The sequence below is a fragment of the Schistocerca nitens genome, chromosome 2 (genome assembly GCF_023898315.1).
Source record: "Schistocerca nitens isolate TAMUIC-IGC-003100 chromosome 2, iqSchNite1.1, whole genome shotgun sequence".
NCBI lineage: Eukaryota > Metazoa > Arthropoda > Insecta > Orthoptera > Acrididae > Schistocerca > Schistocerca nitens.
In genome coordinates, this window is record NC_064615.1 from 975521913 (window position 1) to 975538551 (window position 16639).

At 39.9% G+C, this 16639-nt stretch overlaps 1 non-coding gene across 1 annotated transcript; it reads left to right on the forward strand.

The window, feature by feature from the left end:
• The first annotated feature begins 6123 nt into the window (after positions 1-6123).
• On the forward strand, positions 6124-6195 carry Trnah-gug (transfer RNA histidin (anticodon GUG)). Its single transcript has one exon. It is a non-coding gene; the product is annotated as a tRNA-His (tRNA).
• The last annotated feature ends 10444 nt before the right edge of the window (positions 6196-16639 follow it).

Genomic DNA, 16639 nt, shown 5'->3' on the forward strand with positions numbered 1-16639 from the left:
GGGGTGTCGCACTGTACTGCTGGAATAGATCAAGTCCGTCGGAATGCGCAATGAACGTGAATGGATGCAGGTGATCAGGCAGGATGCTCTTGTACGTGCCACCTGTCAGAGTCGTATCTAGACGTATCAGGGTTCCCATGTCACTCCAACTGCACACGCCCCTCACCATTACAGAGCCTCCACAAACTTGAACAGTCCTCTGCTGATACGCAGGGTCCATGGATTCATGTGGTTATCTCCATAGCCGTACATGTCCATCCGCTCAATACAATCTGAAATGAGACTCGTCCAACCAGGCAACATGTTTACAGTCATCAACAGTCCAATGTCGGTGTTGACGGCCCCAGGCGAGGCGTAAAGCTTTGTGTCGTGCAGTCATCAAGGGTCTACGAGTGGGCCTTCGACTCCGAAAGCCCATATCGATGATGTTTCATTGAATAGTTCGCACGCTGACACTTGTTAATGGACCAGCATTGAAATCTGCAGCAATTTTTGGAAGCGCTGTACTTCTGTGACATTGAACGATTCTCTCTAGTCGTCGTTGGTCTTTTTCTAGCCGCAGCAATGTCGGAGATCTGATGTTTCACCGGATTCCTGATCTTCACGGTACACTCGTGAAATGGTCGTACGGGAAAATCCCTACTTCATCGCCACCTCGGAGACGCTATGCCCCATTGCTCGTGCACCTAGTATAACACCACGTTCAAACTCACTTAAATACTGATAACCTGTCATTTTAGCAGCTGTAATTGATCTAACAACTGCACCAGACACAGGTTGTCTTATATGGGCGCTGTTAACTGCAGCACCGTATTCTGTCTGTTTACATATCTCTGTATTTGATTACGCATGCCTACATCAGTTTATTTGGCGCTTCAGTGGGTAATATTCCTTGGATGTCGTTTCAGTGTAGTAGCTGATTTTGGAGTCACTTGGAGGAATCTGTGCTACAAATTGCATAAGCAGTTTCTGGCATTTTCTAATGTTTTTGTTGTTGTGAAACATGAGATGGTTTCTGTAGCCTCTGTTAATATTTCATGCTACACATCCCGTAGCGCTAAATATTATGTTAAAGCTATTTGAAGCATATTGTTTTTTCTTTAGTACGGTGTTATAGGAAGTAAAATTTGTATATATGTAAAACTACTTACATAAGCGTGGACGTTTAAGATAGTCGTGCATTATCTTGTATTTTGAAACTTGTCTTCTGCCATATCACACGTTAAATCTGTAAACGAACTGAGTTTCTTTAATGGCTTAACAGTTTTCCCTGCCTTGAAAATGCAGTGTTATGTTATCTGCCAACAGCTTCTTTTTCAAAATGTTTTTAACATGTAAATCATTTTGATAGTACTTCGTCTAAATGTGGTTTCATTTATTGATTATTGGTGTGCAGCAGAGCAATAGCGTAGCTCATAGGCTATAAATAGAGTACTGACAAAAAGACATTCTCGAGTGCAACAGTTGTAAACGTGAACTGCGTATTTGTTCCAAGGTACATGGACATGTTATTCCTTGGAACAATTTTTCACATCTGGAAAAACTTTACTTTACTGCGGAGTAATTTTTGTAACTTAGGAAAAAAGACTGCAACACACATGAAGAGTATGATATCAGTTCAAAATAGAGTAAAGAAATGTAATAAAAGTCAGTTACAGGGCAGCCTGAATAGTGTTCCAAGGTACTAGACTCTGCCCTACGGCGCCTCTTCTATGGTTTCCTACAGTTCTTATTCCAGTACGTTTTTGATTGCGAGCCTTCATCGGGAGTCCTTCTCACTCCACACGGTCTACATGTTTCTTCCACTTTAGTTTGTTCCTTTTCGTTCTTTTTTTCTTTAAATCCTCATTCCTACACGATATTTTCTTGTATACCATTCTCTCTTCATGGAAGCCTCATTTATTCAGCTGATAGTGTACTTTTTAGTGTCTTACTGTCACTTGTGCCGCATTTTAATAAGTAAAAGTTGATAATGCTATGGTTTTCTAAAACTTCAGCTGGCTTTCTTTCCTGACCTTGTTCTGTACTTGTTTTAATATAGTTACACATATGGAAGTAAATTTATTTAATTTAAAAGGAAGCTTTGTGAAGAAATTACGGCGGATATATCGTTGTATGGTTGACCGATCGTACACTCCGCATGTAATCTACATCTACATCTATCTCCATACTCAGCAAGTAGCCTCATTGTGTGCGGCGGAGGATACACCGTGTTTCGCGGTCGCGACCCCGTTTTCCTGTTCCAGTCACGAATGATGTGTGGGAGAACGATTGTAGGTAATCCTATATTCCGGGCTTTAATCTCACTAATTTCTCCTTCAGGTTCTCTTGGCAAGATATACGAAGGAACAAGCAGTATACTGGTTAATTCGTATTGTGTCGAATCTTAAGAATGAACAATTGGCCGTAGCGTTTGCGACTGGAGTTGGAGGGGCATCTCTGTGACGTTTTCACTTTAACTAAACGAACCTGTTACTGGTGTATTTAGATTAGCCACTGACCTCGTTTTATACATTGCAATTTAATCCTAACTTAAGCTATTACAGCAGTCGATTGTCTGTGTTGTTTTCTGCCCTATGTCAATAAGTTGGTAGGTAACTTCTAATAAAGCCATTTCCTCCCTGCCTATTACAATCGTGGAGAATACGCTACTCACCATGTATAAGGGAGAATTTGTCTGATTATGTCATTGTGGTTAATGTTCGAGGAAACAGTATGCCTTCTGACTCAGTTTGGGGACATGGGGGCTCACACTTTTAGTACTAAAGTTTCCACGCGATTCACAACACCTCTCATTTATAACTAATAAATTAACAAACGACAGAGCTGATACCCGATGTTAATCCAAACAGGTCAGAACACTGTTGCAGGAACAACGAAAAAAGGATGCCAAATTTAAACGGAAGCAAAATCCTCAGTACCGGTGACCTTTTACTGAATTTTGAAATTTATCGCGGATTCAATGCGAGATACTTATAATAGTTTCCGTAATGAAACCTTGTCTCGAAACTCGGCAGAAAATCCAAACAGATTGTAGTCGTACGTGAAGTATGCTAGTGGCAAAACACAAGCAATGCCTTTTCTGCGCAGTATCAACGGAAGTACTATCGATGACAGTGCTGCTAAAGCTGAGTTACTGAACACAGCCTTCCGAAATTCCTTCAGCAAAGAAGACGAAGTAAATATTCGAGAAGTCGAATTAAAAACAGCTGCAGACGTGAGCAACGCAGTATGAGACATCCTCGGAGTAGTGAAGCACCTTCAATCACTTTATAAGAGCAAGTCTTCCGGTCGAGACCGTATATCACTTAAGTTCCTCTCAGAGTATGCTGATGCAATAGCTCTGTACTTAATGGTCATATACAACCGCTCGCTCGACGGAAGAGCCGTACCGAAGGACGCAAGTTACACAGGTCAGACCAATACCCAAAAAGAGAAATAGGAGCAATCCGCTGAATTACAGGCCTTTTTCATTAACATCGATGTGCAGCAAGATTTAGCAAAATATGTTGTTTTCGAACATTGTGAATTAGCTCGAACATATCGGGCTCTTAATATACAGTCGAGACGGATTTAGAATACATCGTTCCTACGGAACACAACTTAGTCGCACCAAGGGTTGACTGCTATGGACAAGGGACTTCAAATTGATTCCGTACTTTTAGATCTTCAGAAGGCGTTCTAAACTCTATCTCACAAGTGGCTTGTAAACAAATTGCGTGCTTATGAAATATCGTCTCAGTTATGCGACAGGATTCGTGATTTCCTATCAGACAGGTTATAGTTCATAGTAACTGACGAAAAGTCATCATGTATAACAGAAATGATCTCTGGCGTTCCCCAAGGTTGTACGACAGGGCGTTTGTTGTTCCTTACCTATGTAAATGATTTAGGGGACACCGACCTACGTAGGGAGAAACGATCATCATAATAAAATAAGGGAAAACAGAACTCGAGGCAAACATATAGGTGCTCGTTTTTTCCGTACGCTGTTCGAAGGTGGAATAATAGAGAATTATTGTGATGGTGGTAGATAAACCCACTGCCATGCGCTTAAGTGTGATTTGCATAGTATCCTTGTAGATATAGATGTACCATATCAGACTGCAGTTTGTGGACCGTTTCTGTGAGATGAACTGACTAAACTGTCGTGTCACGAACCCCGCAGCTGTTCTTTGATTATGATCGTGTGTCTGTTCTCTCTCTCTCTCTCTCTCTCTCTCTCTCTCTCTCTGTCTCTCGTTAAAGCAACTTTGTAAGTGCCACAGACCGTCGAAAAATATTTAAGAATTGGTGAATCGATTATTTTACAAGCGATTTCTTTCACGTTTTAATTAGACTTTCCTTGTGTTGTTTCAATAAACCGTAGTCTACTTGTAAACGTAGGCTTCCGCGGCCGTTATCACAGTCAATATAATTCTGGGTTTGAGGCCGCAATATCATCTGTAAAATTCCGACGTTTCGGCGACTGTTGCAAGGCACCTTCCTCAGGGTGTATTGCTAAGTGCTTAATGAGCACTAGTCTGAATACTTACATACTATGGAGGAGTGCTGTCATCCAATGACAGCAGTTAGTAATACACCCTAAGGAAGGCTCCTTTAAACAGTCACAAAAGCGTCGGAATTTTACAGATGACGATGCGGCCTCAAACCCAGAAGAATTTTATTGACTTAATCTACCTTCTCTACATCTACATTTGCGCGATCGTTCGACCTCACACCACGACGGATGGTTGCTGCTAGGTACTGGAAAGTATTAAGGCGATTGGTTACCGATCACGTAGTCAAATGATGCAGATTCTTTCAGTGTACTGGAGAGCATTACACCAGATCTATTTACACTGAGAGTCAACTGTCAATCATCGCAGAAGGCTCTGGATATCTACAAGTGTCACCCGTTTCGTATCCATTTCCTAATGATCTCAAATGACTACACACGTATTCATCGTCTCTGCATAACCTTTTTGAGGCCCAAAATTATGAAAAATTTTCAAATGTTCAAATGTGTGATTTCATAAGGGACAAAACTGCTTAGGTCATCGGTCCCTAGACTTCCACACTACTTAAAGTAACTTAAACTAACCCATGCCCGAGGGAGGAATCGAACCTCCGTCGAGAGGGGCAAAATTATGACATCACGCTCCATGATGTTCTAGCACAATACAGCCATCCTCGTAAGCAGCCGACTGTTCTGTGAAGCTATCGTACTGTGAATCACAATATACAAACGTTTTGATTTTCACCTTTTCACAGGACTTTTGAGAAATCAATATTTGGGATTCAGCTGAAAGATCTGTTTATTCATACGTAAAATGCAAAGATATTGTGTCTGACAACCTGACTTTTCTTCGTTTCCGTGTATCAGTCAGCTGTATACCTATATCCAGGCTAAAATACATATAAAACGTTATTTTGAAGTAGAACACGAGAAATACAGCCTCCTGATGATCACAAATTTACAGTTTAATGTCCTGGGAAATTAATGTATAAATTTGTGTTATCGAGTTAGTCTCACAGGATTGTTATTTTACCTTTTTGAGATTTGTCGTGAATATGTGTGCGCCCGTGCGTGAGTGCGTTCTTGCGTATTTGTAAGTTGAGACACTTAATCCTGAGGTGCAATACGATTGGCCCGAGACACAAAGGCAGGCCTGTTCCTCGACAATTCTCATCCTCCCTGTAATAGCGATTCTCCAGTAAGTCCTCCTTCTCAATGTGAGTGCCCACATCACTACTCCACTCTTGATAGTGCCAGGAGAATACTTGAATTAGCCGGAATGTCGTGAATTCCTAAAGAATCCTAGTACAGTTGAAGCACCGTACTCGGCAGCAATTGTCAATGTCTCCTGGAGCACACTGTACAAATTACAGACAGGTTCTGGATTGATAAGTTATGCTATGTAGGCTATACTTCTGTAGATATATCACTGTTACAGTTATCATACGTCGAAAGTTTCTAACCGCTTCCAATTAAACCATATCGAAATTACGTTCAAAGTTTTCTTTGCGACGGAAGAACGGAGACAGATTAATCAATGAATCGGCGTTCTAGCGGTCCCGCGTGACGTCAGCAAATCTGCGACCGCTAAAGGAGAGCAAAGCACACCCACAACGTCGCCACCAGCCGTGATAGTCTAGTGGTTAGGACATTGCGTTGTGGCCGCAAGAACCCAGGTTCGAATCCTGGTCGCGGCAAAAGGCTATTATTTTAATGAGGATTGGCGCAATTGCGCTTAACTACTGCATAGAGACATTACTTTTGTTAGGAAATCGTTATTGATTTTGTTCAAACCAATTTCATACTACAAGGCTTCTAAAATGATTTTGACACCGTAAGTCACAAGCGACTTTCAACCAAAAAACGAGTAAGTAGAATATCGTCTAAATTACTCATCACGATACTTGGTTTCCCGTCAGGAAGGTTGCAGTTTGTACTAACCGGTGGAAACTGGTCTAGTGAAACCGAAATTGTATCTGGTGTACCACACGGAATAATTATAGGCTCTTTACTGTTCCTGATCTGTATAAACGAATGAGAAGACAACGTGAGCAGTTGTCTTAGACTGTTGAAAAATGAGGTTGGCCGAAAGTGCAAAGCAGGAATGACTAGAGAAGGAATACAAAATTGTAGCAGCATACATAGGTACGGGGAAGATGCATATGCCGCCTACAGGAAAATTAAACAGACTTGAAGAAAAGAAAGTAACTTTATCAGTATAAAGAGCTCAGGAGGGCAAGCAGTATTAAGCAATGGAGATTGGAGAGATCATACTGTAAGAAGAATGTGTTAGTTGAAGCAAGCATCTATGGTAGTTGGCATTTCGCACAAATTACTGAGCACCTTGGGAGAGCCAATCACGGATAAATGAGACAGGTGAAACTGCCTTAGATTACAAAAACACGTAACATTTCAACATCCCAGGAAAATATGCGGTGTAGGGGTTGAATATCACCAATATCACCAAACTATCAATTTAGTGTGTTATGGATGCAAAACAGTAACACGAAGTATTTACAGAATAATGGATCGACTGACTGAAGCCGATTTCGAGGGAGTTCAGTTTGGCTTCCGGAGAAATGCAGGAACACAATACGCACTATTGACCATACGACTGATGTTTGAATGCAGATTGAAGAAATCCTAACTTAGATCCAACCATCTATAGGTTTAAGAAATCTTTTGACATTGTTACCTGCAACACACTCTGAGATATTCTATAGGTAGTTTTGATATGAATGCAGAAAGCACAAGGTTATCCACAACTTACACGGGAATCAGACTGCAGTTACAAGAATCGAAGGACATGAAAGGCAAGCTTTAGGTCAGAAGGGAATGGGATAGAGTTGTTGTATGTCGCCAATGCTATTGAGTATTTACAATGAGCAAATAGTAATGGACACCAAGAATACATTTGGAAAGGAATTAAACTTAAAGGGGAAGAAATTTGCTGATGACATAGCAATTCAGTCAGAGGCAACAAAAGACTAACAAGATGGGGTCTTGTAAAGAGGTTATGAGTGAATATCAACAAAAGTAAAAAAAGGCCACGTAATGTAGTCGGATTAAATAAGACGATGGTGAAGCAGTTAGAGTAGTAAACGAGACACTAGAAGTTGTAGATGAGTTTGCTACATTGGCATAAAAATAAATGACGATAGCCGAAGAAGAGAGGATGAAGTGCAGACTGTCAGTAGTAAGAATAGCGCTTCAGACAAGGAGATGCTTATTAATTTAACTGTGAAGAAAGCTTTTCTGATGATATTTGTCTGGTGTTTAGCCTCGTACAGAAGGGAAATCTAAGCGAAAACCAGCTCATGAAGTGAAAGATAAGAGGCTAATGAAGATAAGAGGCTAATGAAGATCGTTTTAATCAATCGGTGAGGTGGGGGGAGGTGGGGGGGGGAGGGAGAGAGACAAATTTGGGGCCTTCCTTTACAGACAGGATGGATTCAGTGTGAAGTGCGTGGGATAAAAATTGTGGCGGGAGTACAAGAATTGGCTACAGACTACAGGTTCCAGTTGAAGTAGCTGTGGAAGAAAGGCAAGTCAAAAATCAGGAAGTAACAGCGTTGCAACAGAAAGGTTCCTTCAAGTGTAGGAGTCAATTCAGTGTTGCTGGTGAGAATAAACAATACCTGCAGTTCACTAAATGACCAAGTTAATGAAAAGATTACTGATTAAGGGAATGTCCTCATTCAAATATCAGTATTTTTCCATGTCCAAGATGCAAACCTAGTGGCTATAACGGCTGGTAGGTGGACTAATCCAGTCCAGTATCTTCCATCCATCTGTAGGAGGGCCTTACATCTGTTCTGCACACTTCCGAGCAGCTGCTACTTTCCATCCATCTGCTACAGTGTTCCGACACTGCTGCTCCCCATTGCCTTCCGTCCATTCCCTCTAAGCTAATCAACGGCAGACCTAGACAGTGAAAACGTCTTGTTTAGAATTGTAATTCCGTTTGCTCTTAAAACCTTTGTCTTTTTCGGCAATTTTCTGTCCTTTTCTGGCTCCATATTGACTACCATTCTGAACCACTGGCAGCTAGTGTGATAAACAACCGTTATAAATAGGGAGATAAAAATTTCTTCAAATTGTGACAAATCTCATTGTTCACTTTCATACGACTGATATGTACTTTCTAAATGATTAATTACGCCGGAAAATTATACCAAAAGACACTGAACAGTAGAAATTTACAAAATGTGTTGACATGTTGACTTCTTTGTGTTTGAAACTAACAGTTAAGTGAAGAGTAAAATTTGTTGAACGTAGGTGTCTCAGAAACGTGATATGCTCATCCGCCCAATCCTTAGACCCAAAAATTTCGAATGTTCTCCCACATTCGCTAACTCAGTTTCCTGTAGTGTGTTACAGCTGTTTTTTTCGAGACTAAGAGTCCATTTCCCAAGAATCACTTAATAATTCTCTGAAAATATTGTTAACAATTTCTTCTTCTATTGTTGTCTCTGTAACAATTAATTATATCACCTGCTGATGAAACACTCTCAAATGCGTTTTATACATAGCAGGTGATGAAAGATCGTTTATACACAGAAGGAGTCGACACGGATCCAGAATTAAGATCCATGGGTTATTTCATCCTTGAGTCACTAAGATTTTCTCTCCTTCTGCAACTATTAGATTATTTCAGCTTCGCACATTGTATTCCTTTTGTTAAGTAGGATTCAACTGCACACAATAAGTTAAATTCCATCTGTTTTTTTTTTTTTAAGTTTTCTTCAGAGGAATATTAAACAGAAAAATTCTTGAAATATTTTACGAAAACGTCAAATGGTAATAGTTTCTTGCACAATACTTGAAATATCTGGTTTTAAATTCCATTCTCAGTCGAGCAAACCTTCTGGAACGGAAATTGTGATTCACTAAGTAATAGTAAACTACTGCCCCAAGGAACTTTCGGAACAAGGGGAAGAAACAACTGACAACTAATGTAAAAAAAAAATAAAATTATGTAATCTGAGCGCGAACAGCTACCTAAAGATGAAACTGTCGGTTCGAAACCGGTAACACTTCTACTTGTGTGAATAAATATCTTTGTTAACAGTGGTTCGTTTCTGTTTTCTTCTTTGCAAGAAGAAGAATCATCTTGCAATTTTTACACAGCTACGGTCTCATAAGGTTAAATTTCGATAAAATAACAACCTTTGTTAAACATGGTAGAGCACCCTAGGCTGTAGATTAAGTAAAATATAAAAAATAAGTACTTTGCTACCATTGAGATGTAATGCTGCTGAGAAATATAATTGTTGAACGAAAGATACCACTAAGGGAATTGCATGTAATTTTCGAAACGACGCCGTTATGTTGTCGAGGAGACACAACGGTGATATGTACATTCAAAGCGACTAACACAGTCATTTGGTTGACGATGGTAACAGTAGATGAGACGAGTTCTTAGTTAACCAGACTTGAGCATGGCGACTTACTGCCTTTAACTGGTCATCTAAAGTAAATAATGTTGCGATGGAGACTGTGTTAATCGCAGAGTTCGTATGATATTACTTAAATCTTTTCTCTTCCCTTTCTTACTGAGGGATTTAACAAAGCATACTGTTACGTGTGTGGAAAAATTCCTTGTGGTGATACTGAATTGTATACAACACTACGAATATGATTTGCTGAAATGGAAAGACTGATGTTTTGTTCGTAGCTACATGAATATTTCGCGACACTTTTTTTGAGCGATCTTAAGCGGATGTATTTATTTTAATGCTACTTCAATGTTACTTTCGTCTGTTTGAAGGGTCAATATTTTCAGTGTGTCTTCTCCCCCCCCCCCCCCCCATCCTCCTCGCCAAGAAATGTACAGATGTACAGAATGCGGTGTACAGAAAACTGGAATACGTTCACGAAATTATTAGGGATGAGGAAGGGGGGGATAGGGAATTCCAGAGATTTGTAATAGGCTTTTAAAGGGAGATGATAAGCGTGGGTTTGTAAGAGAGATTGTTAATGCTGTATTGTGAGATATGAATAAGGTAGGTTGTAAGCTGTTTGTTTGTAGTTGCCTCCATTTCACATTTATTGAAATTAAGCTGAGGTCCTTGTGTCGACTAACTACACAGAGACGTGAAATCTAAGTCTGTGTCCTCCATCTTGTCGCTCCCACCCGTTGCTCTGAAATCGAAACATCACCTACCAGCTGGTGGAGCTTCTTTGCTAACTGGAACGGGAAGTGCTTTTTAAAGAGCATAAGTAGCCATGATAGTCTAACAGGACATTGTGTTGTGGCTCCATGAACTAAGTTTCGAATCATGGTCAAGGAAACGTATTGCTCTTTTTATTTTACACAGTGACAGGTGTGGTCAAAATGTCTCTTCACATTGTAGTAACTGAATATTGCTAATTTTATTTTATCAGGATTACACAGCTATTATTCAGACTTAGCGATATTTTTTACGTATTTCAAATATGATGTAAGTGGCTTATCGAGTTATAATGAGCATAATTCTGCTAGAAAAAGGCGAGCCTTGAATTTACCATGCCCAACTGCAAGCTGCAGAACATCAGAACAGTAGTGGAATAATAGGAACTGCCTAAATGCTTTGACTCCCTCTTCACATGGAAAAGGATCGACATTGATCAACAGACTTATGTTCAGAAGCCATTCTAGGCTGTGAAAAGCGGCGAAAAGTTACACATGATACAAAGATAAAAACGTAAAATACGTTCGTGTATCAGCATACAATCACAGTATGAATGTATGGTGTGCTCATACAGTTTTACAAAGAACTGTTGATGGTATGCATAAAAGATGAACAAATGTAGATATATGATTTTGAGAGCCTTAATGTCTAGCAAGTAATTTTTGATAACAGAAAATTATTGCGGCAGAGCACCATACACAGCGGCTGATAGAACTAAAGTAATCTTCATTTGCATAGTGAATGTTGTTGCACACACATAGCGTCAAAGAAAGACACACTTTTCTTGATTTAATTCTATACTGTGATAGGGAGTCATATTTTGGGATAACTGATAAAGACATTGTAAAATTACAGTGTCCGAAAGCGTGTAGCAAATTATTGACGTTGTGAAGTCATGAAATTCTTGCAGCAGTCTCTTCAGATAATTAGTTATGAGACAAATACCTCTCACTGTACTTATTATTTAACAAAATAAATCGCAAGAAATATGTCTGTCTTTGGAAGCAGCCCCTCAGTTCAGCGAACCATTAGCAAATACAAGAATAAACTACACTGAAACTTAAAACATTTCATTCTGCTGTCACTAATACAGGAAAACACATTCTGGGTAGCTTGCATGTAGCCATGAAAAGGTCAGCTACTGATAAAGTACACATTAGGAAAATCCTAGAGAATTTTTCGGTAGCCATCTTCTCGATACAGCGAAATACTTGATTTCGGAACATCTTATGACCAGCAAATGCAATATGTGTAGCCAAGCACTGCAAACAGTTTTTAATTTGACTACTCTTCGGTAGAACAGCCTACGGATTATCTTATGCACATTAGTATCGTGCAGTTAAATGATTGTAGTAAGCTTTTCATTATTTTGCAAATTAGATCAAGTACGTTTTTCTTCATTCTGAAGGCTCATATCACTTAAGATCTGTGAAAGGGATATTCGCACATCAGGTTTCTTTTGCAAGTATGTAATGCATTTTTATTTTTCTGGCTTTTCCAGCAGTCTCTAGAAACTTTTTGCAATGGATTTAGGTGACTAATTCTGATATAATCTCTCAAATGTTTCATTCAATGAAGATTCGTAAAGAATTTAATGTATGCAATGTATTACTACTTGGGCTTCAATACAGTAGGTGTATTTCTGTATAAGCTATAATTCTTTCTATATTTCCATATTTACGCAGCTCAAATTGTTGTTATTCAACTATGACAGGCATCAGCAAGTACAAATGGATCTGAGATGGAGGAATTATTATTTGCGAAAGAAGTTAATTACAAACAAATCTGAGAGACTGGGACCACATTTGTCGTCACTTTTCATTAATTTATGGTACAAAGTAAGGACTATCAAGAAGAGCTATCGGTCATGTGAACTATCGAGAAAATACTTCTGGTACTACAGGAATCAACCAATAACGAAAACTGGAAGTCATTCCTATAGTTAGTCAATTCCACATGTTTCTGCAACCTAGTTCTTACTGCGTATCAGAAACCAGAATGGTCGGAGTCCTGAAAGTCAAGGCAGAAAAGAAAAATTGGAGAACTCTGTCTTACGTTTTTATGTCTAGGATGCACGATCTTTGTGTGATATTTTATTCGTTGTGCAGATGCAGAGGTTGTAGCTAGAATACATTTTGATCTTCTTCAGTTATACACCCACTCCAATATTTGTAACGAAGTTGGTTACTTATTTATTGACTTTCTTCTCAAAGGAATCGTCTCCTTTTGCACTTCTTGTGTTAAGCAAATAGCCTGTTACAGTAGGGGGGTATGATGTACCTGAAGAATAGTGTACTTAGGACCACTTGATTTTTCTTGGTCGGTGTTTAAGTCTACTGACTGATTTTAGAATCATGAAGGACTGCACACTGGAAACCGCCGTATGCAGTTTGCGGAATTTTTTAGTGTTTTTATTGTTTTCAGACATGAGGTTGAGTTTTGTGCAACGTCTGTGAATATTACAAGTTTCACATATTTAAGCACTGCATGCTGTGTTAAAGCTAATTGGGGGATATTGTTTATTCCTGTGTTACAGAGTTTTATATTCAGTAAAATTCTGTGTATTTGTAAAAGTAGTTACATAACATGTGGAAGTCGTATATCGAAACAGAAGAGGGTCTCTTGCCATGGACCACTGGAAATTTTCAAACGAATTGAGTTTCTTTTACGTCTTACCAAGTGTTCCTCTCTTGAAAATGGAAATTTCTGTTAGTTGGTAATACTTCTGTTTCAAAATGTTTTTACTTGTAACTCGTTTATAGTAATACTTATTCTTTATGTGATTCCACTTATTGATTATTGGTGTTTCGCAGAGTAATAACGTACCACATAGACTATTAAACACATTACTGATGAGATTTTCTCGATTGCAGCAGTTGTAAAGTTGAATAGCGTATTTGTTCCTGGTTACATGACAATTTGGAACAATATTTCACATCTGGAAAATCTTACATCTCCTGAGTAATTTTTGTAAATTCAGAAAACGACTGCAGCACACTTGAAGTTTATGCTATCATGTCAAAGTGGAATAACAAAATGTAATAATCTTCTGTTACTGGGCTGGCTGGAGGAGAGTGTCTAAACAGTTTCCAAGGTACATTACTCTCTGCTGTGGCGTGTCCAACGTGCAGTGCTGGTAGCTGAATGCCTGCCAACCACACAATTCGAACGCCCACGAATCTACTCGTACCGTGACAGGGCGAAGAAGTCAGCGAGTAGATCAACATAGGTCGACGTTGATGAACACGCCAAAATCTCAAACGTCGCAAGCGACTAGCATCGGTGTGCGCCGATCCAGACTGTAGTCTATTTCCACGACCCAGCCAAGCAGTCAATCAGAAAGGTGTAGTACTTCACACATTGAGAGTTGAGAGTTTAAGCTTGCACCAAAGCAGCAGAAGAAAGTGACACGACCATCCTTCACCAGAGTACCAGAGTCGCCGCTGCTGTTACGGTCCAGTCTACTGTCTACCACCACTCCACAACCGAGGCGTTGCGCCCTCAGCAACCTAACTCCACCAGCTCGACGCATCTGGACTTTGTCATCGTTTTGGGGACTGTAGATGGGAACATCAACTTTTCCGTTACTCGTGCTCGGAATGGACTTCAGCGTTCACGACGAACGTGCTCCGTACTGACTTGTCGGAATTTTAGCTTTCGTTCTGCCAGTTATATCGTCCTGCAAGGGATTCGATTACCTATACTTGTTTTCTAGCTATTTCCGGTTTTCAACACTGTGTTTTTTTACTACAGTGTTCAAGAACAGATCTTTTTGCCACAGTGAATTTTCTGAAGCAGTATTTATTTTCTATGATGTTCACTGATTAGTTTTGGAAGATACTTCTGAAAGTATTTTGTGTGTGTTGCTACTCTGTAGCTAAAGGCTTATAACTGTGCGCATTCAACATAATTGTGTAAAAAAAAAATTTTTTTCAGTTTAGCTTCCGAGTAACAATATAAAAGTCTCTCCTACTCGACCCCATGTAGTTACTTACATTACTTCTACCAGTGCAGGGCTACAGTGAAGATCCCTGGCTCCTTAAATAAGTGTCTGCAGGATGATCTTGGATGAGCTCCAGCAATTATTCTGATTACACACTTCAGTGCAACGAACACTCTTTTACTCAATGATGAGTTACCCCAGAATATGATGCCGTACGAAAGCAGAGAATGATGCAAGCCTGTATTGCATTCGTTCTTCATCTACGCCGTCTACATGTTCCTTTTGTTTCATTTATGTTATATTTCTAAACCTATCTTTAAATCTTCATTTCTTGTACTGTCGTCTGTTGTGTATCCTTTCTCTCTAATTATACGCCACATTTATTCAGCAGTTATTGTACTTTTTGGTACCTTGCTGTTACCAATGCTTCACTTCCATAGAAAAGTGTTGGTACTACTACAATTTTCTAAAACTTCAGTAATGTTTCTTTCCCGACTGTTTTCTGCAGATTTTTTAATAAATTGTTACACATATTGAGGTAAATTTATTGAATTTTGAGAGAAGCTTTGAGAAGAAATTACGGAAGACCTGTCATACGGGTGATGAACCGTACTGTCCACGTAATTTATACAGATACAGCTACATCTACATCCACACCAACATTCAGCAAGACACCTCACAGTGTACGGTGGTGGGTACTTTGTGTACTGTTGTCACTCCCCCCCTTTTCCTGCTCCAGTCACGATTGGCGCGGGAAAGAACGGCTATAGGTAATCCTCCATCAGGGCTCCAATCTCACTGATTTTACCTTCAAGGTCTTTAGGCAAATTATGCGAAGGGTTGACTCTTCCAGTGAAGAACGCACACGGAATTTTAAGGGTAAACCACGGCTCATAGCGTCCGTCACTAGAGTTGGACGAGCATCTCTGTGACGTTTCCGCTCGACTAAACGAATCTGTTAGTGCCATACCTAGGTAGGTCCCCGAAGTCATTTTATGCAGTGCAATTTAAACCTAACTTAAGCTATTGCAGTGGTCGCTTTTCTGTGTTGTTGTGTGTCCTATGTCTATAAGTTGGAAAGTATCTACTAATAAAGCAGCTAATTCCTTATTTCGGTCGTATAGTCAGTGCTTCAAGCTGACGGGAACACACTTCTCCTTTTCTACGTCCACATGTGTGCCTTATTACGTTATGTGGCGGAGTGTAAGTGGTGTACCATAGCCATTTTCTCCATGTCCATTACAACCGCGAACAATATACTACAGACCTTTTATAAGCCATGATTTCTCTAGTTATGTCATCGTGGTTATTGTCCGAGGAAATAATACGCCTTTTGACTCAGTTTTAGAATTTGGGCCCTCACACTTTTGGCAGGGAAACTCACCGCGATGCACAACGGCCATAATGTAACGTCTCATTCTGCAGTTCCTGTACGCTGTCTGAGACACGAGCTGACAAAAATGACCTTTCTCGAAGCCCGAAGCAATACTTTTGTGTGACTACCCGCTCTCTCTCTGTCTCTCTCTCTCGCTCTCTCTGTGTCTCGCTCTCTTACTCCCGATAATACTGTTTTGTATGGGCTACAGACCGCTGAAAAATATTCAAGAATTGGTGGAACGATTATTTCGCAAGCAGCTTCAATCTTACCTTAGTTAGACTTCATTTACTTTCTCTCAATAAATCTTTACCCGGCTTTTCCATAACATATTTGTGCCTTCGTTCGATCTCATATCTCGCCAGACGATTACTTCTGGATACTAGACAAGGTTTCAAGTGATTGTGCAGCGATCAAGTAGTCAGACGATTTACTTTCATTCAGTCTGTTTGAGAGAATTGCACGTTTATTTACACTGGGAGTCCACCGCGAATCTTCGGCGCAACCATTATCCACACTCATGCTCATAAATTACGGATAATGTTGATACATGGTGAAACAACGCTCTGGTGGGCGGTTTGCGGGTTTAAATCACCCCGGGGTATGACCATGCGGTGCATCTGACCTGCAGTCGTCGCACGGTGGCGCTG